At 36.2% G+C, this 26,217-nt stretch overlaps 1 protein-coding gene across 47 annotated transcripts in view; it reads right to left on the minus strand.

Moving 5' to 3' along the window:
- The window catches only part of PTPRD (protein tyrosine phosphatase receptor type D), a 1,166,996-nt gene that overhangs the window by 454,609 nt on the left and 686,170 nt on the right, over positions 1-26,217 (minus strand). For all 47 annotated transcript variants that reach the window (XM_033520262.1, XM_015652791.3, XM_033520279.1 and 44 more), the window contains exon 7: positions 1,267-1,310. The gene's annotated coding sequence lies outside the window, so the exon portion shown is untranslated. The remainder of the gene's footprint in view (positions 1-1,266; positions 1,311-26,217) is intronic.

Genomic DNA, 26,217 nt, shown 5'->3' on the forward strand with positions numbered 1-26,217 from the left:
ATATATATATATATATATATATATATATATATATTACTGCATATATATATATAACTATAAATATATTTTACTGTACATTGCTGGTTTTGGTCCTCCTTTTTTGTCAATTCCTCATCTTGCCCTATTTTGCTTTATTTACTTTTGAGATGAACTGTCTAACTCAGGATGAAAATTTAACCACTTTCAAATTATGAGTACTTGTGATATTAGGACTGCTTTTCTCAAGGAGTATAAATTCACATTTCCTGCATGCTGAATTTTACCTATTATTTATTGACAGGATCATCTTAGTATTCTTCCATATTTCCCCACAAATAATTATTTTTTCTCTAAGAAGCTTAATAACCCCAGGCAAATATATGGTGTTATTCCCACTAACTTTTTTAGCTTTTCTGTCACAGTTTTAAACTTACTAGGTTAAGGTGTGAAACTTGAAGATTATCCGTGATTACAGAAATAGCTGAGCTTTTATAAGTGTGACCAACACCCCCAAGATTCCTATACATTATCATAGATATATTTTATAGTACATGGAATGTATTACAAATTTCCAAACTTCCTATACACATACAAAATAATCACAAATTTCCTGTGATACTTTACTTGTCATAAATAATTTCTCACTAGGGACTGATGTACTTCAGTTAATACCCTACCTTACAAATTAAAAATACATAGATTATGTCATATGTACCTATCAAACATATTACCTTATACAAAGTATGTAGAAAGAGAATAAAAAGTTTGGCACCTCTTTTTTCATATAGCTACAGCTTTCAGAATATTTACAAGAATCAATATATAGCTGTCCAGTCTTTGTAGGTAAATGTTAGTCATGGAACAAAGGCTAGTGTGAGACAGTACACAAAACAAGGCTAGAAGTGCTCAGTACCCTTTGTAGTTGCTGCTGCTAATAATTCATTGTATTCACTAAATTTCCATTTCATTCATTGCACAATTTAGCAATTATGCTGTAGCAACCAGACTTTTTCTCCAAAACTGCAAAATCTGAACTATGATCTTACTCCTGCACCTTAGGAGGTATCTATGCATTTATTACACAGTCTACTGGTTCAAGCATTATGTTCTGTTTCCTGACTAGGAGAAATTTGAATTTCAAACAAGGATACACTTTCCAAGATTTAATAAATATTGCTAATTAGAAAGATATTTGTGGTTTATATGAAATTCAAACCAAAAAAATTTGTAGGCCTTGCAGGAAAAAGACTACGAAGACTTAGAAAGAGAGTAGATGTGAAATCTTACTTTGAACCTTTGTAGATTTTTCTGCTGTCCACTGAATTTCTCACCTAAGGAAAAAAAGGCAAAATAAAACTTTGTGAAATGAATAATAAATTATGTAGTTAGAGAATTTACACAAAAATTTGTCACAAGCAGTTTTTATTTTTCATTTTTAGTTTTGAATCCAAGCGAGAACATTCTGTACATTGAGTACTTAATCTCTAATAGGAAAAGAGTTAAACGATTAAAAAGTACATTAGGTTTCATTCTATATATCAGTAAATCCATATAATACAAAAGTCAAATTAATTATCCTTCAAATTATGACTTACAAAAGCATAAACTCAGTCTTCTGTGCATTGAAATGGATACCCAGTTTCATTGTGGGAAGAAAAATAGAAGTAGACTTTATAGAATTACGCACTGTGTTTAGATTTTTGCATGCAATCAGTATTTTCAGTTTCAAATTAAGAAAATTAAAACACAAGCACCCAATTCAATACCTATCTAATGTAATGAAAAAACTTAGAGACACTCATTCTAAGGGGGCTAATGGCAGCTCTCAAAGGGCATTTCCTCTCAAAAGGTCCTGCACTTTTCTATTAAGCAGAAATATTTGTTTCCAAAGGATGTACCAATGACAGAGGATTTGTCTAGTTCAAGACAGTGGCAGAATGTCTTCACCATAAATTTGTGCTCTGAAGTGTAGTCAAAGATTTTGAAACCAGTATTCTAATGCTAATTTAAGTGAAAAACAATCGTAGAACCATTATTTACAATGGAGAAACAGAAAAGGATTTTTATGTAGTTTAGGAATGGTACTGCCCAATTCAGTGTCCCCACCTAGACTCTACCAAACTAGATGCCACATGCTTGTTCCTGCTCTCCCCTCCCACTTCCTGCTCCAGCTTGGAGTTGAGAATTTGAGTCACTAAAAGTGAAGATCATTGGTTGAGATAAGAACAGTTTACTAGAAACCACAGTGAGATAAAACAGAGGGCAACAACAGTGATACTAATAAGTATACAAGAGAGGGCGATTCACATGCAAAAATGATGGACCTAAAGACAATGAAGAATGGCAGATGATGCCACCACAGTGGTTTTTGGCAGGAAGCCACACCATTCTTTTTGGAAGCTAGAGAGAGTCCCTTCCCCCCCGAAGGGTCCTGGCAAAGCTAGGACAATAGGTTTGCAAATAGCACAGACAGGGTCTTCTGTTACTTAGAAATCTTTCCTTGGTTATATTTTCCCCAGCAGAGGATTTACTCATCCTCAATTTTCTACCAATATTTTCATTGTTTTCTTAGTCAATCGTAAAAGAACCTGGGTTAGAGAGAAGAACTGTTACTTTAACAGTGATTTTGCTGAACACACTTCTGAAGCAACCAAATTCTTTGAACAACTTTTCTATTTCATGTATTTTACATAGAAACCAGCAGACATAGTTTCCCTTGGGAAACACACACATAATTCAGATTCTAGAAATTATAGGAACCTGGTCAGTGTATGTCAGAACCTGTGGAGAGAAGTGAAATTGACACGTGTTCTTACAGAAGGCCTCTTTATGTCTATCACAAGGCAGTCAGGTCTTCCTGCCTTCCCTAGCTACCCCTACTCTCCCATTTTACAGGAATGGAGGATGGGCTGTCATCCAGAGGTGTCATCCTCCTGGACCTTGTGTTGGAACCTTGCCCATAGCTGGGAAGCAGAGGGTAGATCCTCTGTGCACCAAGCTGACTTATCCCATATTGTGCCTACACTGCTGGCCAAAGAAGAAGAATGAGCAGAGGAAATATGGCTAAAGCTCATTTTCATTCAGCTTACAGGACTGCAGCAGGAGACACAAAAAATGGAAGGGAGGTAATTCAAATCTGAGCATTTGTTCTCTGTGCAGCAGATGCCTCAGGGCCCAAGAGGAGACACTGCAACAATCACAATCAGCACATTTTTTGTTCTGTTTTTCCCTTTGTATTTTCCATTTTGATGGAGGCTTCTATGCCAGGCCAAGCTCAACAGAACAGCTTCCCTGTTTGTTCATTTTAATCTGGCCTTGAATCTTGCTCTGGTTCATAGATCCTGAAGATAATCTGATTTTATGTCTCCACAGTACTTTTACTGTATTTTTGAAGACACCCAAGGGAACAATAATCTAAACTGCTACTAACAATTTATTATGATATATTTTATTCTCTTATACTTGTTTTTTTTTGTGGTTTTTTTTTTTTTTTTTTTTTTTCATTTTGTGAAAAGGCACTGGGAGGTGCCCTTAAAGACAGAACATGTAAAGGTTGCTCTTCACAAAAATATTGTTTTCCAGAAGGGAAAAAGCTCTCTTGGGAATGGGGAAAGGGTGAATTTTTACAAATGAGAAGAGTAAAAAAGTTAACATCACATCTGAGTAATATATTATTGGTTTTTTTTATCTCATTCATTGTATATCAAGAAGCATGTCAGCATGACACTGGATTTCAATGCAGTTTCTACCCTCTTGCCACATGCTTCCAGGTGCTTTGTAGCAAAATGTATAATAAACAGTAGTTCCCATTTAGAGCTAAAGGAGTGGTTTTTACTCTGGGTGCTCCGTAATTTCAACAAAAGAGGCAAAAACGTCAACCCTCCAAACACCTCCCTCCCCCTAACCTAAAGGGAAAATTTTGAAAATACTTAGATGAATGAATAATTTTTCACATGTGAATAGTCAAAGTGAAGTTCTACTGACAGGGTAAAAGACATAAATTATACATGATTTAGCTCCTTCAGTAAGCATTGAATGCAAGTGACCAACTGAGTGTTAAATATATTGTGCAAAGGAATGTCACTGTGCTCTAAGGCAATTTAGGACATGTATTTCCAAAAACATAACAATAAATAAAGCAAGTATATTTGAAAAAGAGTTCAGAGGAAAGGCATATTTTTAGAAAAGTAAATTACATATGCTACCATTGACTAAATAAAGTATCTGGTCCGCAAACAATGGGTACAACCTTTATTATACTTGAGAGATAAAATGTAATTAAGATGAATGAAGAATTGTCGGTCTGCTACTGGAAAGATTTCTGTTTCACTTGTAAGAATATATTAAAAGCATCAGATCACATCTTCCTGGGGATCTCCACTACTGAAGAGATTGGGTTTTCAATTTGCCCTTCATATGTCAACCTCATAGGAAGTTCTTCCAGTAAATGATATAATGGTTTCTGTTTTTCATTCTTCGGTCTTTGCTCTCTCTTCTCATATTTCAGCAATTCCCTTCCCTCTCTCTAGTCAGAGGAACTAACACTTAGAAATTATTTGTTGGCTTTAGAGCAGACTGGTGTTACCACTACTTCCCTTTTAGAATTTTTTTAAAAATTATTATTTTATTTTATTTCTTTTTCTTTTCCCTTTTTTTTTAAGCCAGACACTATCTTCAGTATCAAGATACCTGTCCTCTTTAACAGACCTAGTAACCCATTTTTCTTTCTCCATCTTTCAACGACAATCTTTCACAGAAAATCCAATATTCAAAAAATTTGCCTGAATATTTATTATTTTTATTATATTTATAAATGAAAAAGTCTAAATATGTTGTTTCTCTTCAAGCCACAACTTACCCAGAAGCACTGCACCAAAGTCTGCTGTCTAGTACCAGTATTAGTTTTAGCAGTTACAGCTACTTTTGGTGGTATTGTACCTTTTACTTGTTGGTCTACTGATCAGTAAAATGTTTTGTCTGATACAAAAGTAAGAACTATAGGATCATATTTTTATTTTTCATAATAGGTATTAATTAGGTTATCAAGCAACTGACTTTTTTCTTTCTGCAGAAGAAACAGCTTACTTAATGCAAATGCACAATTACACTGAGGGCTAGTACAAGATAAATGCACCACACATTTAGAACACAGTTTAGAACATAGTCTTTTTCAACAGTGATGCTATGAAACATTTATGAACACTGAAGTCTATACACATCAGCAAGCCTGCTAAAATTGAAAAGAGCTCCTTACTCATGCAAAAATAAGCAGATGCTTAAGTGTTTGCAGGAACAAATTTTAATTTCTCTCCATGGGTATTGTACAGATCCTCTGCACAGGGATGAACTTCAGTCAATAAAATGATTAACAATGGTAACACACACTGTGGGGAAGTGTATCCACTCCAGAAAAATTAATTTAAGTACTTACTGTTAGTTGGGGTCTGATCGGTGACATGTAAAACCTTAAATCTCTTGAGATATACTGCATTATAGAACAATGTCTGCAAGTATTTTACAGCAATGACTTGTTTTCTTCTCTTGTGTAGGACATGTCAAGACTTTTCCATCTGATGAAAGGTTACTATTTTGGTTTATTTCCTCCCAAAAATGTATTGCACATGTTTTCAATTTAAAAATATGTTTACAGTTAGCTCTGTTTACCTTTACATTTTCTTATTGTGCTATTCTCTGTGATTAATTTCCAGTGTTTTGATCGTCCCCAAGTCTGACTATTAGAAGAGAAATCTCAGAACTATTTTTGAATACCCTCTTCTAATTTTCAAAATTACTTGTAACTGAAGACACATACATAAATAAATCTCTGTATCCTGATTTAGTAATCTATCTTGACATCTTTACATCACCATATTCATGATATCAGCATTTCAGTATTTCATCTTGACTTTGCAAACTCATTAAATGCTTTTAAAAATCTGAATTACAATATTCACCATTCTTTCATTAACGTAGAGAAGTCCAAATTTACTGAATGCAATAGAAGAATTTTTCTGAGCTCCAAGATGTGGTTTGACTCAGTCCCCTAACTAGCACAAGAAATTAATTTAAAATAAGATTTCTATTTCATACCTATTCCAGAAACCCCTGTATAAATAGTAGCTTTACAATTGTTCCATTTTGAAAGCCTGAACTCCTTGTACCTGTTTTTTCCCAGAGGGGATAAACTGGTCATTCATCTAATACAATTTCTTTCTAATATTTTTTTCAAAGATAAATTAATCACATTACATTTTTAACGCGACCTCTCATTTCTGTAAGTGGTGCTTGAACTTCTCTGCCATTTTATAGCACTTGCAGTTTTTCTATTTCTTTCGATAAAACACCATTTAATTGTGTCTTAACTTGTCATTACAGCCAAAGAAGGGATTACATGATATCTTTTGCTTGTTTCTCATTAAAAAATTGATACAGAAAATTTTTAGTTTTGGTAGTCTGAAGCTAGAATAAATGTAAAGGACTTATAAAAAGAATGAAGGTACTAGCAGGTTCTATGGTAATAAGAAATACTAAAGTCTGACTTCTATTTCTTGATGAAGTATTCCTGATGTTAGGTTTCACAGTATATTGACCAGTTCTGCTGATTGTCTAAAGCTTATGGAATCTGAGAATATATTTATATGTGTGCATAATTTTACATGTTCTTATGAAATATATATTTGCTGTGTCATCTGAAAAATGTAACTTCATGTAATAACATGACATTAGGACATAACAAAGTATATTAATACGCTAAAAATTTACACATAACTTTACCAAAAATCACTTTCTTGTCTGATACACTAACAGAATTTTCATGCCTTCCTCAAAAAGAATAACACACAAAGAGAACATGAGTAAATTAATGATAATAGTATTGATAATAGATAATTTATTTTACCACATTTTGTTATATATTTTCTTGTTCAAATAAGAGATTTTTGGGTTTTGAGTTGGTTTGGGGTTTTGTTTTCGTGTTGGTGGTTTTTTGTTTGGTTTTTGTTCAGTTGTTTGGTTTTTTTGTTTTTCATTGTGCTCTAGCTTACTGTTGCTCTGAGGCTATTTTATAATCCAGAGGACCTTGTTTTTAATAAGCTGAAATTGAGTTTAGTTAAGTGGAAATACACCATGGGAAGTGAAGAAATTTCAAAACATGCCCATGACAACAATAAGCAATGTCCTCTGTGTCTAGTTGCTGAGGCAGAAAGGATATGTAGAAATAATTGCATATGCAGAAAAAATTGTATACCTTCACAATGTGCATATTGTATAAAAGAAAATCATTTGCAGTTAAGATTTGGAACAGATCAGTGCTTCATGATGACATAAGATGAATAATATTACTTAGTGTGTGGGCAAGTCCTAAGGCACAAAATTAAAGACTGATCAGCAAAACTACCAGAAAAGTTACTGTGTTTGTGGGTCAGGCTACTTATATCCCTAAAAACTCAAGCTTTCTCTGGGCATGTAAAATTATTTTGTTGCTTAAAAACCCATATGGAAACCAGGAACAAAATTCAGCACTAAAAACTGAAAAAGGGACAAAGTTCATATCCAATACAGCCCATTAAACCATTGGGAGAAGGGGAAAGGAGGCAGGGGAAGAGAGAGGATGGTTTGTTATTGCAATTGAGTAAGGAAATGGGTAGTAAAATCCAGTAGTAAAAAGCAAGCTCTGTGATCATTCACATTGCTTTCCTTCTCCCTTTTTGTCACTTGAATTCTATGGTATACACAAAATACATTTTAATTTAATGTTGATTATTCTCCTTAAGAATGAAAAGTGGGATAATATTCCTTTAATTATTCAAATGTAGAGTCCAGAAGGCTCTTTTAACAGCAAAATGAGAAATTTAACAATTTCAGTATAGTGAGATACTTGTAGAAAACAAAATTTATACAATATGCTAACACTTAGAGGAACCATTGCCAGACAATAAGATCCGCTACACTACAAAAATACTGCTCAAATCAAATGACAGCCAAAGTGAACATTTGTCATAAGAGACCTACCATGATTTTAGCTAATACTTCACTACCAGTGGATAAGTAAATGGAATACATATGAATGGGAATAAAAAGCTGTGGAGTCTTTCCACTCCTTTCAGAGACAAATTATTTTCTCCTCAAATACTCCAGTAGAAGAATTGTAGGCCTTTTTTTTCAAAACCATATTAAGTCTTGCTTAGACAGGATACAAGAAGTTTGATGGATGAACACAATGACTTTTGTACCTGGATAGTACTAATAAAAATTTCTGAAATAGCAGCTGTATACTAGTATATATAAATAGAAGAATAACATTAAATTATAGCTGTACCATCTTAATTTTTGTGACTTTTAAGCCATGAAATACTGTGTAGATCTAGAGAACTGCTGTGCAATATTGAATTCCTCCATTTATCTTAAACTAGGAATAAGTGTAACACTGAATATCATTAGACTTAATAAGGGAATCATCTTATTTTTTCTCAAGAGGTAATTTTGAACAGGAAAAAAAAAAAAAACCCAAACTGAGTTTATATTCAGAGTTGCTAGGGAATTAAATTAAATGGTTGCCAAGGTGAAATAATATATGAAAATTCCTGACATACATTATCCGAAGGTTTCTGTAGTCTCATCTTCCATTTTGGATCACTCTTACCAGTAGTTTGAATACACACATTCTGTTGCTAAGGGCTGATGCTGTTGCCAGGTGAAAATGGCCCATATTAACCTGCCACAAATATCTAAATATGTTGATAGAAGATAGGAGAAACATGTCTTGGAAGATTGGATGATCTATTATTTCTTATCTGAGACACAACAGTGAAGTGACTTTTCTTACTCTTTGTGCACATGAACTCTAACCCATAAAAATATCAGTAAAGTACCCAACAATAATGATGATATTATTAAATGAACATTGTGTTCTATAGAATATAAATCTTAATCAGGCCTTCAATGCAACCTATAAAATTGTTACTGAGGGAATATAACTGAAGTCAGATAGTGTGTAATTCAGACTAGCAAAGACATATGATCATTGCTTCTATATCTTTAAAATGGATTCTTTGAAGCCATTCTTTCTTCTTAAATGTTATGAAATTTGAGCACCATTATCTCAAAGCAACTAAGAATATGCTTGAAGTAAAGTGATGAAATAGATACTGTGAATGAAAATGAACAGGTGCTTTAGTTGCTATGTGTCACATAGGTAAAAGGCAGCTTTTTAAATGTTGGCTAAATTGCAGTCTAATGTCTTTCTGGCAATTTGCATAGTATTGCCAATAATATTTTGTAGTACAATATTGCTTGTAAAATCTTAGTAATTTAAGGGAGAAGCTCCTTGTTTATAAATCAAATAAAGAAGGGAAATCAGCAGAAGCTATTAGACAGAAGTATCCATACAGAAGGGCTTAAAACAGTTACAGTATCCTGTCTTGATGATAAAGACAACTACAATACACTACATGCATATATTTCTAGCTTTCATTTGTCAGTATTGAGTACAGAGCACTGACATACACTATGCTACAGAAAAATCTATTGTATTTTATGAAATTACACATTTTGAGAAAATAGTTTACACAAGGGTAGTGTGTAAATGGCAAAGTCACAGTTCAGCCACAGTTTTCTCCCTCTTTGGCACTCTTCCTAAAATACATTTAAGCATCTTCTACATCTTTCAAGGCAGCTCTATTCTTGCTTTTCCCAGGCTTTAAGAGAGACTTGTAAAAAGTCACTTAAGATTATGATCTTTACAAACATCTGTTTGCTGTTCTACCCAAACTCAGAAGAAACTCTTGAAGTCACAAAAGCTAAAAAAGCACGACTGCTCTTCTGTTGTGGAAGTTTGTGTCTGTATGCTTAGCTTTGACTGACACATCATTTCTTCTCTAGACCCCAATCTATTTTCTGCCTCACTAAACTTACAAAACTCTGCATAAATTGTTCTTCTCAGCTTGTTCTGTAATCCTATGAATACACAGTCTTCCTGTTCATCCCTTCAGTCAGTAAGTGCCAGCTGTTGGGTCCTGGAAACAGTTTTATTTATGTGAAATAAAAAAGTGGGGGGAAAAAAAAAGTAGTTGATCAGAAAGCTGTGAAAACAAGATTGCACTGAAATATTGAATCAGAATGTTGGAGCCAAGCAAAAGAAATTATTATGGTTTCTATCAATCAACATAAAAACAACCTTAGACTAGATAAGTTTTACATGAAAAGATAAAACTGAGTGATTTCAGTTTAAACTAATTCCTTTTTGATTGTTCTGTTAAGCATGAAACAGAGGTCATGCTGAGAAATTATCAAAAACCTCCACCTCTGTGGAATGAATGTAAATTAATTATCTTGATATATTTTGCCATATTGCATCTGTCAAAAATGTCCTCATTTTTAATGGGAAGCACACAACACTTCATGCATGCCCCTATCATATTTTCACAAGTTATAAAACGTGTGCATTTGCAATACTTAGAATGGAAGTATTTATATATTTTATCCAAAGGCCATTAATATGAACATATATAATTAACACGGAGTAACTCATATGAATTACAATGGCTTCTCGGAGGCACTGCCTCCAAACGGACAGAGTGAGAAATGAAACTGGTCTTTATGGCGATGCAGTGGGAGAGAGGTTCAGCTTCACCTGGATCTGAGCTCCCCCTGCAGAGCTTTGAAGTTACATGAATACCTGTGATATGAGGAGAATGACACTACTGGGTAGTGGTGCATTAATGTCCTGCCTTGTTGATGTGCCACATCCTCCTTGCCCTTTTATGTAAGAAAGAGGAAGACGGCAGGTCTTGCCAACATACACTGCAGCAATGGTATTTCCTATCAAAATTCTTTGCTTTTGAAGACTTTGCATAGGCCAAGAAAATATCAGAAATTATAGATCTCTCTTGAGAGCCTATTATGAGGGACCTGTTTTGGTAAGAAACAGTATTGTTGGCAGTACTCCCTTGTACAGGTGTCACCTTTCTTATTCAACTCCTCTTTTTTCCCAAGTAACAATTCTGAAGTGGCAAAGAGTGGTTCACATCTCACCTCACTATGTGTTGTCCAGCCCCTTCTGTCTGCTGACTGGGGTAAAGAAAACTTGCTGACCTTTTTTAGGCATAGTATGTGAAACCTCAGACTTCTTCCCTATCACTACTTACATTTGAGTTGTTACTGTTTTTCAAGACAAGATACATAGCGAATCTGATAGGGGCTTAAAGGGTAACCCTATTCTTGAGAAGATCTACTTTTTCATCACTATTTTTCTTGGAAACAGCTGATGTCTCAGCAAAGAACAGAAGTGGTGCATGTAGCTAAAGAGATTGGAGAATCCAGAAAGACTTTTGAATTGCTAGGGGGAAGTGGGTGCTTGTTTTGGAGACCTAGGGAGTTATGTCTGTCCAAACAGAAGTCACACTTAGAGTGTCATATGCCAAGATTTCCCCACTGCCTATAAACTGGATCACTTCAAGTAACATCTTGAAATTCTGGTAACCTCTGGAGTCTGGATGTATGTGATTGTTATTTCATTTTCAAATTCATAGAATTCAGTGGTATCTCCATAGCTGTTCCTCTTGCACTCAGAAATGATGTTCCCAAAGAGAAGAATACACAGGCGTTCTGTGTTGACTTTTAGAGATCACTAGTCTGCTCATAGGTGAGGGAGAAGTACTGGTTTAAATTCAAAATAGTTTCAATAGTAACTTACCATGAGAAAAATAAGCAAACTTAAACAGCATTCCTGCTGTGTTCCTCTGTCTTTAATCTGTGTGTCAAGATACATTATGCCTTTGTGATATGTAAAAGAACAGAAGGCCTAATTCAAATTAAAAGTTCTGTAATAACTAGTTGGTGTGGTTGTTTGTTGTGCTAACAGTAACACTGCAATATAGGAGCTATAAATAACAATATTGCAATGAATTCAGAAGTCTGCTAAAGAAAAGTACCAGATTTCCCAACAGATACAATACACTGATAAAACATCTGGAATAATCTTACCTTACTGATATTTTAAAATTTCTGTAGAGAAAGAAATAATTTACTATTGTGTATTTATATCTATTCATATTCACATGTAAGTTTTAGTATAATCTTAGAATTTGCTGATCAGAGGAAGAAACAGAACTATTATTTAATGAAAACATTGTCAAGCAAGAGCCACTAATAATATAAAATACTTTGTATCTGTTTCATTTGCTTACTGGCAAGGCTTGGATAATGGGATACAAAAAGATAATAAAGTCTACTCGTTCATTCAGAGAACTCTGAGAACGCCTAAGAAGATTCATCTAGGTAGTCAAAATCAATGTGTACTACCACAAGTGTTAAGCTAATTAGGGAAAACTCATAATTTCTTATAAGAGTTAACCAGATCTTCTAGGCAGGCGAGTATTGTTTTCTATGTTTTCTGGAATTGAGGTGCATGTGGAAATATGGAAACTTCCTTTTATTTTTGTGACTTGATTCTTTGCCGGTTTTCAAGTTCCTTGCTTTTTTCTTTGGATATCCTTTGAAACAAGGCAGTAAAACAAACCTAAAGAGCACAACTGCTAAACTTTATAAATAACATTTTAAAACTTTAATATACTTTGAGCTTACTAGATCCTACATAATATCCTATGAAGGAGAAATATGGTGTATAAATCATAAGGTTTTCATCTCATGTTATTCACAACTATCTGATATTACTCATAAAGGACCATGTAAGGCATTGTGTTTATGAGTAAGATTCAGAGAAATTGCTCCATTTTTATGAATGTTTTACTGAGAGTATGGAAACAGGATGGAGTCATAATGTTTATATGGAAGATCTTAGGGAAAGTAAGATGCATCATCACAGGAAATGGTCTTCCAGCTGTGTCCTCTATCTTCAATGTATAAATATGAAATTTCTCCCTCCCTTTTACCTTTTTTCCTGGTCTACCCACTTTCAAGGTAATGATGGAGGAGCCCTGTTATGTTCTAGAAGGATAACAAGGAGATAACATGGGGACAGTGTTGGAGAAGCTTGTCTTTTCTTGCCTGAAAGTACTACAATAATATGTAAATAGTCTTTTCTTCTGACACAGAATAAACCATGGAGTTCTGACAAGACAAATACCTACCTTACAAACATATGCATAGCAAATGCATTTCCATACACATTAAAAATACATGTATGCGATAAAATAAATAATCATACTTATTGAATGGTATATTTTCCATAGCAGGTGGAGCCAGAGTTCAGAGAGATCTTATTATAATCAGGACAAAGTCACACCAAATCAACATTTTTAGACCCAAAGGAAAAATATGGAAGTAAGCGAAAAATTTGTAATGCTTAAAATGAAGACATTTCTGGTTTTACAAAACAAATAGTAAGTTTAACACAGCTAAATAGTGCTAAACTTACTATTTATTTTGTAATATTATATTTATAATAGAAACCCAGACTTGTTACAAAAACATACAGCATTTCGCAGATCATAGGGATTTGAAGTGTTTATAATTTTTTGTCAAATGTCATATCTAAAATTCAACTGACTTTCCAAGCAAACCTTTTTATAGGCAATATCTATGTATATAACATCCTCCCAACACTGTGTTTTAATTTAAATTTCTGAATAAAAACAAATTTTCAATAAAAAAACCAAAAATACACTTTTTGCAGCAGGGTATTAATGAAATTGGCACAGTCGCAGTGATGAATAAGCGGCAACTATTGTTTTCTAATTTCTGTGAGTAGTGAAAACAACTGGCATAATAAAAAGGCCATAGCAGAAGAATTCTAAAGGACCGATTCCTGCTTTTTGGCTTTACAACCTGGTGTCATCTATGACTGCATGTCCTTGTGCTCAAAGTTATGCAAATGATTTCTACTTGTAAGGAGAAAACTGTTTTTATGTCCAGATTTACAGAGAACCATCCTCTTTTTCTCCGATTTCCTTTTCTATCATCGGATTTTACACTCAATTTATCAGGCAATTAAAACTTGAATCAACAGTTACATAGCAATTGTGCTACAAGGGGAATATATTGCAAACAAAGGTTTGATTAACTCCTGGACATGGCACTAAAAACTGTAGCTGGGGTCTGTGTATCATCCTGATAACAAAACAAAGCACTTATTCCTTAATTGTCCTCTCTGGTGAACAGAGAAAAGGATGGGATGTAATGGGAACGAGGATAAAATATGAACTAGACAACAGGTATCCAATTTCAAACTTTGGTCAGTGAGTAAAAACAACTGCCCCCTTGTATCTCTTTAATTACCACAAAATTATTTGATAGCTTTTTGAGAATTCAGTACAGCACAGATGCTCAGCTGCCACTAGCAGATACTTTTTTCATAGTTTCAAGGCAGACCATAAGCATAATGCAAGGGAAGCTTTCACTTTTAGGGAGGAATATGATTCAGTCTAATTTCTTAGACAAAATGTTTGTGCTCTCATTCTGGTTATACATATTCAGGAATTTCCACCTGGACATGAGAAAGAATTTCTTTACTGTGCAGGTGAACACCAGAACAGATTACCCAAGAAGGCTGTGTCACTGGAGAGATTCAAGACCAGTGTGGAGAAATCCTGTGCTGTGGGCTCTGGGATGGGTCTGCTTGAGCAGGAGGATTGGATCAGATGACCTGCTGTGGTCTCTGCCAACCTGACCCATTCTGTGATACTGAAAATTTGATATCTAGGTCAGTAGTTTGGGTTCTCTTGTGATGGCCTCATCACTTCGAAAATCTACACCAGCTTTCACAGTACTAGATAAGAGATATGTTGGAGCTTGGTTCTCCATGAATTTCTCATGTAACTTATATTCATTCCATAATTCCTTTAAAGATGCTTTCCCAACGACATGACTTCTGGATTTTGTGGGTTTTATCTGGTGTAGAGCAGCTGTTCAGAAAAAAAATGTACAAGATCTAGTCTAAGCACTGTTTTATGATACAAGTTATGCAAGCATGTTCCAGGAGAAGACTAAGTATCTCATATTTAGGCTGGTTACACAGGAAATTATTCTAATACCAGACCTGTCATACCTCAAGTGTTACTTTCATGGCTTGAGTGGAACTCTAGGCCTATTGTGACTGAAATGATAATGAAATTTCTTATTTACGAGTAAAAACCTATGCAAGTTGTACTTCTAACATTTTTTCTCTACAAGACAACTCTGTTCTGTGACTAGGAACAAGCCATGAGCTGTCAAGAGAATTCTTGAGCAAAGAAAGCACAGGGAGAATAGGAATGCAAAGCACAGGTCTCATCATGACATGCCTTGCTGCTTAATTTCCAGACTAAATGATCCTTGCTCTCAACTCTAAACAAATAATTGTGTCCTTCATTGCATTTTTTAAAAGAGATAAGGCCTTATCCAAGTCTATGAGTGGAAATGAAGACCTTTGCTTCATTTCAGAGTTTCACATAAGTTTTCAGAGATCAATGAATCCCAGGAAATAAATTTTCTATGGAGGAACAGAGACTGTGTGTGCCTAGAAGAGGGAATGAAAAATGAGGGAGAAAGAAAATAGAAGAAATAAGGAAACTAAAGGCATGTGAAGGGAAGTAGGAACGGGGGGAAAAGGAAAACAAGTTTAGAGAGAGAAACTTAGAAAAGAGGAGAGAGATATAAAAAGGCAAAAGGAAAAAAGAAAAGGAAAAAAGTGAAAGAAAGAGGAAAAATAAATAGAAGAATTAAGAGAACTGAAGAAAAAATAAGTGATCAAGCATTCTTTAAAGTATGATTATCCTTTACATATACATGAAAAAATAAGAAACAGGGAAAAAGATAAAGTTAAGAAAGAGGGATAACACCCACTCAACATCTCTGTCAGTGATGTGGAGGAGATGGAGGGCACATGTATCATGTCTGCAAAAGGACCAGTTTATATTTTTGGGGGCTAATGAGATAAATATAGAGAAAAGGTAAAAAGCTAATATACAATATTGAAAAATGAGAATACTAGACTTAAGATATCATACTTAATGTTTCTCTCTCCTTTTCTATAAAAGTAATTGCTTTGTGGTTCATAGGTTGTTTCACAGTTTTTCCTTCAAAAATTTTTTGCTGTGTTTTCGTATTGTAGGTAGAATTCTTATTTAAAAGTTTTATAAGGGCATTATTGTTCAGAAAAGGTCTTGACAAGTAAGCAATATATTTCATATCAGTCCTTTTGAAATTCCAGCTTATCTGTGTTTCAATATCTTATTTATTCACAATTAAATATTTGTCTGAATTACCAGGGTTATTTCTTTGCTCCAGTTGATTTGTCAGATTTATACCAGAGTTGATAAAACAGTTTTCTTAATTCAGAGATGCCAGCTTGTCAGAACCTAAATCAAGGTGTTTCTTTTAAAGCTCATCGTGCATCAGGAAGTCTTCTGTGAATAAAGGGATACAATACTTTATATTTGCTCTTTACTTCTCCCCAGAGGTATGGTAATATACAATTGTGAGTAAATGATAAAGTGAGTTTCCTCTTTTATTCTTACTCTATTTTTTTTTTTTAATTTTTGTGTTTTCTCTTCTTAAAACTAAATAATCTCTCAAGTCACATTGAGTCCAAGAGTTTATAAGATTTCAAATTAATTCCTATGGTTTTTTCATTATTACAGTAACAAAATTCAGGACAAAGAAGAAAATTCAAAATCTATTAACTTTCCATCAAAGGAAATGTAAGCCACAGTAGCATTTTCTGTAGTGTTTTACAGATGTCTTTTTTCCCTTTAAAAATAATGATTAAGAAATTACATTTCTGCAGTGTAAAACTCCATAATCTGTGTTATAAATGAAAGATTTAAGAAGTCTACAGTACTATGTCTAAAGGGGGATGATTAGTTGAAATAAAGCGCTACATAAGAAATTATATCCTAAAAGCTATCATTGTGTCATTAATCCCTGAAATCAACAGTTGTGCCTCAAGGGCTGAAACCTAGTTTCAAACGAATCAACTAGAAAGTACCTAGTGCCTAAAACTCCCAGTACCTTCTCTGATAGCATGCTTCTACCTTGAAATTAATAACTATATATCTAGAGCTGTTGGTCTATCTATCTGTCTATCTGTCTGTCTATCTATCTTTCTATCTATCTATCTATGTATCTCCTTATCTCTAATCACCTACTCTGTATTAAACTAAGGAAATTTCCCCAAACATTCTCAGTAAATGTTTAGTGGCACTCTAATATGAGTGCCACTATTTAACTGTTTTTTAAGTACTCAGAGATTGATCATTTGTATGTATACTGCTACAGTTTTAGGAAAATCTATAAGCATATATCTAAACAGAGGCTTTCTCTTGACACTGAAACTCAGTCTAGTTATACACTGCCAAAGAACAGAATAGTGGATTACTGAAAACAGTAGTTCAATTGATTTTCACAGAAATTGGGTTAGTGAAATATATTATGAAAGCAGAACAGATTTCTAGAACTTTTGTTTGAGACTTTAAAAAGTATCTATTCACCTCCCTATTAATCTTTAGTATTTCTGGTTCATATGTTAATAGTAAAAAATTTGTGGCAATGTTACTTACACAGTTGAGTTGCAGCATGCAGTAGCACATAAGAAATGACAGAAATCATAAAATTACTTGAAGAATCCATGATGTAAATTTATGGTAAAAATGCAGGAGTACTCATGTGGGCTTTATTCTACTGTCACTCACACAGAATCACAGAATCACAGTCACAAGGTTGGAAGAGACATTCAAGATCATCAACTCCAACCCATGCCCTAACACCTCAACTAGATCATGAGACCAAGTGCCATATCCAGTCTTTTTTAAACACATCCAGGGATGGCGACTCCACCACCTCCCCAGACAGAACATTCCAATACTTTATCACCCTTTCTGTAAAATCTTTTTCCTAACATCCAGCCTATATTTCCCTTGATGCAGCTTGAGACTGTGTCCTCTCGTTCTGTCAGTTGCTGCCTGGTGAAAGAGACCCACCCCACCTGCCTACAAACACCTTTCAGGGAGCTGTAGAGAGTGGTCAGGTCTCCTCTGAGTCTCCTTTTCTCCAGGCTAAACAACCCCAGCTCCCTCAGCTGTTCCTCACAGGGTTTGTGTTCTCAGCCCCTCACCAGCCTCGTTGTCTCCTCTGGATGTGCTCAAGTGTCTCAATGTCCTCCCTGAACTGAGGGCCCAGAACTGGACACAGCACTCCAGGTGTGGCCTCACCAGTGCCCAGGACAGGGGGAGAATGACCTCCCTGCTCCTGCTGGCCACACCTTTCCTGATCCAGGCCAGGGGCCATTGGCCTTCTTGGCCACCAGGGCACAGGGCTGGCTCATGTCCAGCCGGCTGTCACCAGCACCCCCAGGTCCCTTCCTGCCTGGGCACTGTCCAGCCCCACCATCCCCAGCCTGTAGTGCTGCAGGGGGTTATTGTGGCCAAAATGCAGGACCTACTTGGACTTACTAAAATTCATCCCACTGGACTCTGCCCATCCTTCCAACCATTCCAGGTCTCTCTGCAGAGCCCTCCTCCCTTCCAACAGACCAGCACACACTCCCAGCTTAGTGTCACCTGCAAATTCACTAAAGAAAGACTCAATACCCTCATCCATGTCACCAATAAAAATATTGAACAGGACTGTCCCCAGCACAGATCCCTGAGGGACACCACTGGTCACTGGCCCCCAGCTGGGTGCAGCACCATTCACCACCACTCCCTGGGCCACCCAGACAGTTCCTAACCCAGCACAGAGTGCTGCGGTCCAAGCCATGGGCTGCCAGCTGTTCCAGGAGTGTGCTGTGGGAGACAGTGTCAAAGGCCTAGCTGAAGTCCAAATAGACAACATCCACAGCCTTTCCAGCATCCACCAGGCAGGTTGTCACTCACCATGATAATAACATTCCCCATGAAGTAGTAAAGGCAAAGCCTGGTTGTATGCTTTCCAAGGACCCACTATCAGCTGCTCTTAATTCTTGAGAAGATGAAAAAAGAAAAATAAAAAGGTAAATGAAAGTTGGAAGAAATTTATTGCAATGTATACTTCCTGTTATTTTTGTGTTATTGGGGTATCTGTAAGTTTGTGAAGGAAGTCCAGCCACAAAGGTTTATGGAAGAGGAAGCAAGGCTACAAACCACATGAAATATGAAAAGCCACATTTAAATGCCAGAAAGGAAAGGTAAGTATGAAGGAAGTCTTAGGAAGCACAGTTTTGGGTATAACTTGATTAGATACTTGAATGATTTAGATATAGAAAGTTTCAGTCATACAGTTTTCAGAGAACAGATTTTACTAGAGATTAACAATGTTGAGCTTCTAGAAAACTAATAGTAAGGCAGCCACAGCTATTTTTTTCTCTCTTCTTGCATGTAATTGACATGAGAGTTGATGAAAATCCTGTTTGAATAATTTGGATAAATTATTTGGTTATGCGCTTGAAATGACCTGAAGAAATTAATGAGTTTAGAAATTCAAATTTCATAAATTAGCTTTCAGATTTATTGCTAAATCTAATCAGAGATGTTCCTGATTTACGTAAACATACCTTCCTTCAAATATCTATTTATGGGAATCAGAAAATTCACATACATCTGATTAAAAGTTTTCTTTACCTGTACTTTTGTATTTTATGATATGCAAATTTAAACTCCATTTTAAAAATGGAACTGACATTTTCATAATAAAGAAATTTTCACACTGCCTGTGTTCACATTTCAATACTGCAGTCTTATGTATTGCTGTAATGCTTTATTTTGTAAGCATTAGTAATCATCTCTCAGAGCATTGCCAGAGGCAGATAATATAGGCATCTCTGGTGTTCAAAGGAGAAATGGCATAGACTTTTATCAGAACCTGTCTGATAAGGTGCTATTTGGTGAGGGGTGAAAGTGTGTTTGAGTTGAATATTTTATGGCAGCAATAATTTTAAATATTTTTCAGAAACATAATGATCTACTGCAGTAATTCTCAGTTTAAGATGTACATGTTACATTCACAAAAACAGGTCACAGAGTAAAAATGACTTCTTAGCTACCTGGAGGCACAATTCTTTTTTGGAGAATGAATTATCTTTCTTATTGTTGAGACCTTAATTTTTTTCTATTAATTGAAAAATAGTGTCCTCAATATCAAATGCATTGTAGTATCAACCAAATACATTCAGAAAAAACTGCTGCAATAGGAAGAGATCAACAATATTTGATATTTAGTCACAACATGTTTTTCCACTATAATTACCTGTTTTTCTCACGACTACAGCAAGGCTATTCCCCCTTTACTGTTTTTACTCTTAAAAAGCGTGGCACACATTTGCTTTATTTGTAGGCATGGAAAGCCAGTTCTTTTTACTGGACGTGGAATTTGTTACCTTTTTCTAAATGAAAAGGTATATACTGCTCATGGCAAAATTACTCATAATGAGATTTCTCATCGCTGAATTGCTAGACTTGGCCAATATGCTGCTGGCTTTCCAGGAAATGCTATTGTGTGTTAAGCAACTGGAAAATTTATGAACTATCTTCTACCATTTTACTAGAAAAGGAGGGAAAACTTTTAAATTCTATACCAGAAACTGTTCAAAAGATTCAAGGTCACATAAAAATTAGAGCTTCTTTCCCTAAAAAGGTTGATAGGATCAATATCCCAACTAAAATTCATGTACACCAACACACTCCCCATAAGCAAGAAACAGGAAGATGGAAGTCATTGTGCATCATAAATACTATGACATAGTTATGGAAACATGGTGGAATGCCTCACAAAAGACAAGTACTGCAGTGGATGTCCATAAACATTTTAGAAGGGTTAGCCAAAGGAAGAGAGGTGGTGGAATAGCCCAGTATGTTATGGAGTGTCTTGATTTTCTAGATCTTAATGATGGTGATGATAAGGCCAAGCTCTTATCAATAATAATCAGGGGAAATAAGGCAGATACTATGGTGGGAGCCTAGGTGTAAAGGCAGAGAAAATGTTTTAAAAGCTGATGAGGAAAGTAAACAATCTCAAGTTCCACCAAGGGAGGCTTAGATATTAGGAGAAATTTCTTCTTTGAAAGATGTTTAAGCACTGAAACAGGCTGGACAGAGAAGTGATTGAGTTACCATCCCACAAGGTATTTAAAAGATTCATAGATGTGGCATTTAAATACATGGTTTAGTGGTAGACTTGGTAATGGTGTGTTAACAAACTGGAATCAATGATCTTAGAAATCTTTTCCAGCCTAAGCAATTACATGAAATACATACTAAAAATATATTTTCCCTCTGGAAAGAAACACAATAAAATAACCAAGCCAAAACTTGACTTTTTCTTTTGCTATTTTAACTAAAAGAAAAAAAATTACTAAAAGAGCAATTCCCTATTTTCTGATTGTTGGGGGTTAGGTGTCCTTCCTTTAGTTCTGTCTCACCTATGGAATTTTTACCCATCATTTCCAGGGAAGTCTGACTGGTGGTACTTAGTGGGTGCTTGAGAAAACAGAGTTCAGCTGGGCTCAGGGGGGAAGTGGGGCAGAAAAAAGGGAAGGTGAGGGCAGCTGAGGGCTGGCTGGTTTCTTCAGCTTCAGAGTAGAACTCTCACTGGGACCTATTGTGGCTGAGAAAAGGGAATTCACCATCACCCAGATGGAGCTGCTGCTGCTTCTTCTCCCTCTTCCCTCTTCATTGGTGGGCCTCGCACTCTGTGTCCTGCTGGGATGTGTGGCAGTGCCAGCCACTGTCTCAGAGCTGCTGATCCACCTCAGCCACCGATCCTCACCCAGGATCTCAGCTCATCCCTGCTGTTCCAGCTGAGTGTTCCTCAGAGCCCTGCAGGAGCACTGGGACTGCCTGCCCAAGGGGGTTTGTGAAGCAAAGCCTCTCCTCCATCCCTTCCCTCCTCAGCCAAGAAAGCTGTCGCGGGGTCCCTGGTCCTGTTTTCTTGCTAATGCTGTAGTTATTGTTGTTCGTGTGCCTCGTTATACATACTAGTAAAGAACTGTTATTCCTATCCCCAGATCTCTGCATGAGAGCCCCTTGATTTCAGAATTATAATAATTCAGAGAGAGGGGGGGTCTACATTTTCCTTCCAAGGGAGGCTCCTGCGCTCCCTAGCAGGGGCCTGTCTTCTAAACTGAGACACTGATAGCAAAATACATTGTGTCCCTGGTGTCCTTGTTGCAGAGATCGGGCAGAGTTTATAGCCACGTGGGTGTGGTTAGGTTGCTGGTCTATAACTCCCACATCATCTCTGAGTGTGATTGTGGGGAGAAGAAAATGCTGAATGCCCCTAAGAAATGTGCCCTTTTGTTCCCTTTGTGTTTTTGAGAAGGTGCCTGCTGTGGTAACACTGGGACCAGCTCTGGAGACTTCTATCGCTTCACTGCTGCCTCCTGTCCTTTCCTGTTCTTCTGAGACACAGCTCTGAGATATGGCAGAGTTGGGACATCAAGAAAAACCACTGAGGAGAAACAGTGAAGTGGAAGCAGCTGCAGGAAAAGCAGCAGCAAATGAGGGGAGAGGAGCCAAGTGTGAGCTGAGCCTGAGCCCCAGAATGGAGCAGTCAAAATTAACAACGCCACTGGAACCAAGCCCCTGTGGAGTGGAGTGGTCCAGAAGGAGGCAGCATGATGTGACATGGACAGTAGAGCTTTTGGAGGTTTGTCCATCATTTCCGTTGTCTTGGGGTAAGGTCAAGCTGCTGCAGGGAACCCCTACCATCTTGTCTTTCCCTGGGACAGCCACATAATTCTGGGCATGGGAACAGCTGCTATCTCGCCTTTGTCCCAGCATCTACATGGAACTAAGCTGAGGGGGTGGACAACTTTTATGTTTAAAACACCTTTTATTGCTTTTTGTATTAATATTGCTGCTGTTACTGTGCATTTCTTATTCTATTGCTGCTTGCTTTCAATGAATTTTTATCTCAATCTGTAGTCTTTGCCTTTGTCCCTTTCTTACTAGAGGGGGCAGGGAGAAAGTGAGTGAAGTTTATTTGGAGTTTAATTTCCAGGTCATGTTAAATTACCACATGGTTTCTGCATCCAAGAGTTCCTACTACAAGAACAAACAAATTGGAATCTGGAAATAAAACTCTGATGCTGCTGTATGAAATAATCTGGCTTTCAGTGTGTTACTATCTGTAAGCAAAATGATGCAGATTTAGACAAAACAAGCCATAATTGTTTTTTGCTAATAATCATAGAACTGGACCTATTTGTGCTACCAATGCTGTGGGTCTTTGGATAGAACTGTTGACAAGTCAGTTTCTGGCTGAGTGAGAAATAGTTAATGTCTCTCTCTACAGGTTTGGAAACCCTCTATCAGAGGGCTTTGTGTAGTTGTTGTAGGAAGCACATGTGTGTGTTACATGTAGCTGGTAATGTGGAATGAAGCCTGAACCCATATATTTCATTACAACTCTTTCACACTATACACAAAACCAAAGACTCAGGTAGGGTCTTCAACCTGGTACACGGTTTTCCTTCTTATTTGAAAATACAACTCCTTTAACAAATGTTGTCATGTAATAAATTTCCTGTTCTCCTGCTTACATATTTGTGAAAGAGGATGAGCTTCACTGGGAAATTTGTAGATGTTTTTCCACTAAATCATGTAGATAGAGGTCTCAGTGCCGACATTTTCCAGCGAAACCTGATCTGAATCTTGCTTGGATCTGTATGTTCCTTCTGTAGAATTCATAGAAGTATTTCATATTTAGCTGATGAGATAGATTATAGTTGATATTACACATTACAAAGCAGCCCACATAATGCTCAAATAACTTCTTTGTGTTGTGGCAATAATACTGGTGGTGCTTCTCAGTCACTCAAAAGTCACTAATACCACACATATTTATATATCAACAATATTGCAAATCTGATAATAATAATTACATGTTAATATAATTTAATCCGCTCTGTAACTTTGCATACCATGCTCTGGTAGACCACAAGAAAAGCAAAGCATATGACTTGGTACTGAAGACACAACTATACACTTTTGCACATAGTTTTCTCATGTGTTGTGGGATTGGGTTGAAAGCCAAAGTGGACTAATGCATATTCATGATGATTTTTGCTTTTGAAAAGCTGCATGTAGAATGTAACTTCCACAGCCAGCTACTTCTTTCAGGAACTGAATCTTATTTTCACTGCTCTGTGTTAAACGGGCCCAAGAAGTGGCATGGATCTATAGACTATCCTCTGCTGGGTCATCAGCCTTGTGGCAAGTGCTTCCTTCAAGCATTCCTTGCTGACCTGCAAGAGGGGGATATACTTAGATGTCTTCTTATGTTCAACAAAATTTGCTGACTAATTCTAAATCTGATTGCAATCAATGGTTTTTCCATGTATTCTGAATGAACCTCTAAAGCAGATTTAATCCATTTAATTGATTATATCTCTTCCAACTATGTCCTGATCTCACCTTAGACAGTCTCAGATAAAGCTGATTTTTAAAAGAAAGCATTTCAGTACTAAACTGTCTGATAATACTAATAATCAGATTTGATTTTAAAGTCTTAAGAAACTTTTTTGTAGCCAAATTCCTTCTCAACATCACCATATCTGATTAATTGAAACCACTGTTTCCTCAAATGTAATATATTTTCAGGGAGCATTTACAGAGTAATATTTACATAGCAAGACTTCTTTCTGTAGTACTATGTTTTTTCAAACTAAGAGTGTACAGTTTTGATCAGCAGAATTTCATGTTGAGTAGTGAAATTAAGGTTTAGCATTTTGTGGTGCACAATTTCTATAACAGAAATAGGTAAATACCATTTTTCTCATCGGCTGGAGATCAAACTCTCTGGTCTGAATGAATTAGATTGGGAGATGGTAACATTAACAAGTCTTCAAAGCATTGCAAAAAATAATGAACCATGTTTCAGAAAATGAAATTTTATTTTGGCCTTATGTTAGACAGAAATTGGGAATACCCACTTGGATAAGTTCATCAGGAAATTACCAATGGTAGTTTCCTCTTCCCTACCAAGAACAACCTTTAGAATTAATTGAGTCAGCTGGCCTAGTAAGCAGATGTCCAATTACATCATGGAACATGGGTTGCACTGCCTCTTCTTAAGCAAAACATGTAAATTTTCAAAATACAATGTGGTGTTGATGTGAAGCTTACATATTTACACTTAGCATCTGTTTATAAATTCACTTTTAAAAGTAGCTGTGAAAATGTGGCTATTTAGCAGTATTATTTCCAGGGACAAATACAATTCTACAAACATTCAGCAAATGTTTTGAAATCTGGCAACTACTCTTCTCAGAGGGGGATCTCTCTTTACTTGAGAGTGTATCCCTAGGTGGTGAATAAAGAGAGATGCTTGGCTCGCTATCGTATCTCTAAACACATCAGATAGCTATGCCCACCAGCCTACTTGGACACAGCAGTGGGTTTGACCATCTGCTCCCAAATATGACTACAACTCAATTTTGGCAATAGAATTCGTGAGAAAAAGGCAAGGGGTACTAAGAAATACTGGGTTCAGACAGGTGTCTTGGAAATTTAGCCTTGGTATCATGTGTTGTAACAGTGATATGCATTCACATTTCCACAGCTCTTTGAAAGTGCACAATTTGTGCTGGCATGGGACAGCAGAAGGCTGTCACTTCTGGTTAGTACTGCTTTCTGTAGGAGCTAGTGTTCATGTGCTAGTCTAGACCAAAAGGTAGCAGAAAACTTGTACTTTACAGAAAATAGATATACCCACTGCATGATGCTACATATCATGGGAAAGATTGCAGAGGGGCCAAATTTTCATTTGCTGCTACCTTCTAGAAGGCTAAGTGTGTATAAGGCACAGCTGTGACCCCTCCTCCATTCATTTAGCCAATCAAGAACCCTTAACAAGAGATTTTGGGAAGCAGTGGATAGAGGCCACTATTGAAGCAGTCACACAAAAATTACATAATGGTCAACTGTTGGGATTCTTTTCATTCCTTTAAGAAACATCCTGGAGGACTCTTTGCTTTTCTGGCCTTCTAGTAGTCACTTTTCTGCAATCTGAAAATGGAGTAAAATGCTATTCTAAAAGGTGACTTTATAAGCCATTCTCAAAATAACAAAAATAAAGCTGAACATTACAAGAAAACAACCAGGTGTGCATTAATAAAGGAGTGAAGGTAAAGATACGTTTTGAGAATGATTTAGACTGTTTCTCCTCGAAGTTTTTTTCTCTCCTCAGATGCTGTCATGGAGTTACTTTACCTTTAAGAAATGTTGAAGTTTCTGGGAACTGTCTGGAGTCTTTTCTCCTGACCAATTATCGGTCATTGCTGAGAACTGACAGCAGTTTAGGCCATTGAAAAGTGGGATCAACTTGTGA

The sequence above is a fragment of the Parus major genome, chromosome Z (assembly GCF_001522545.3).
Source record: "Parus major isolate Abel chromosome Z, Parus_major1.1, whole genome shotgun sequence".
Taxonomy (NCBI): Eukaryota; Metazoa; Chordata; class Aves; order Passeriformes; family Paridae; genus Parus; species Parus major.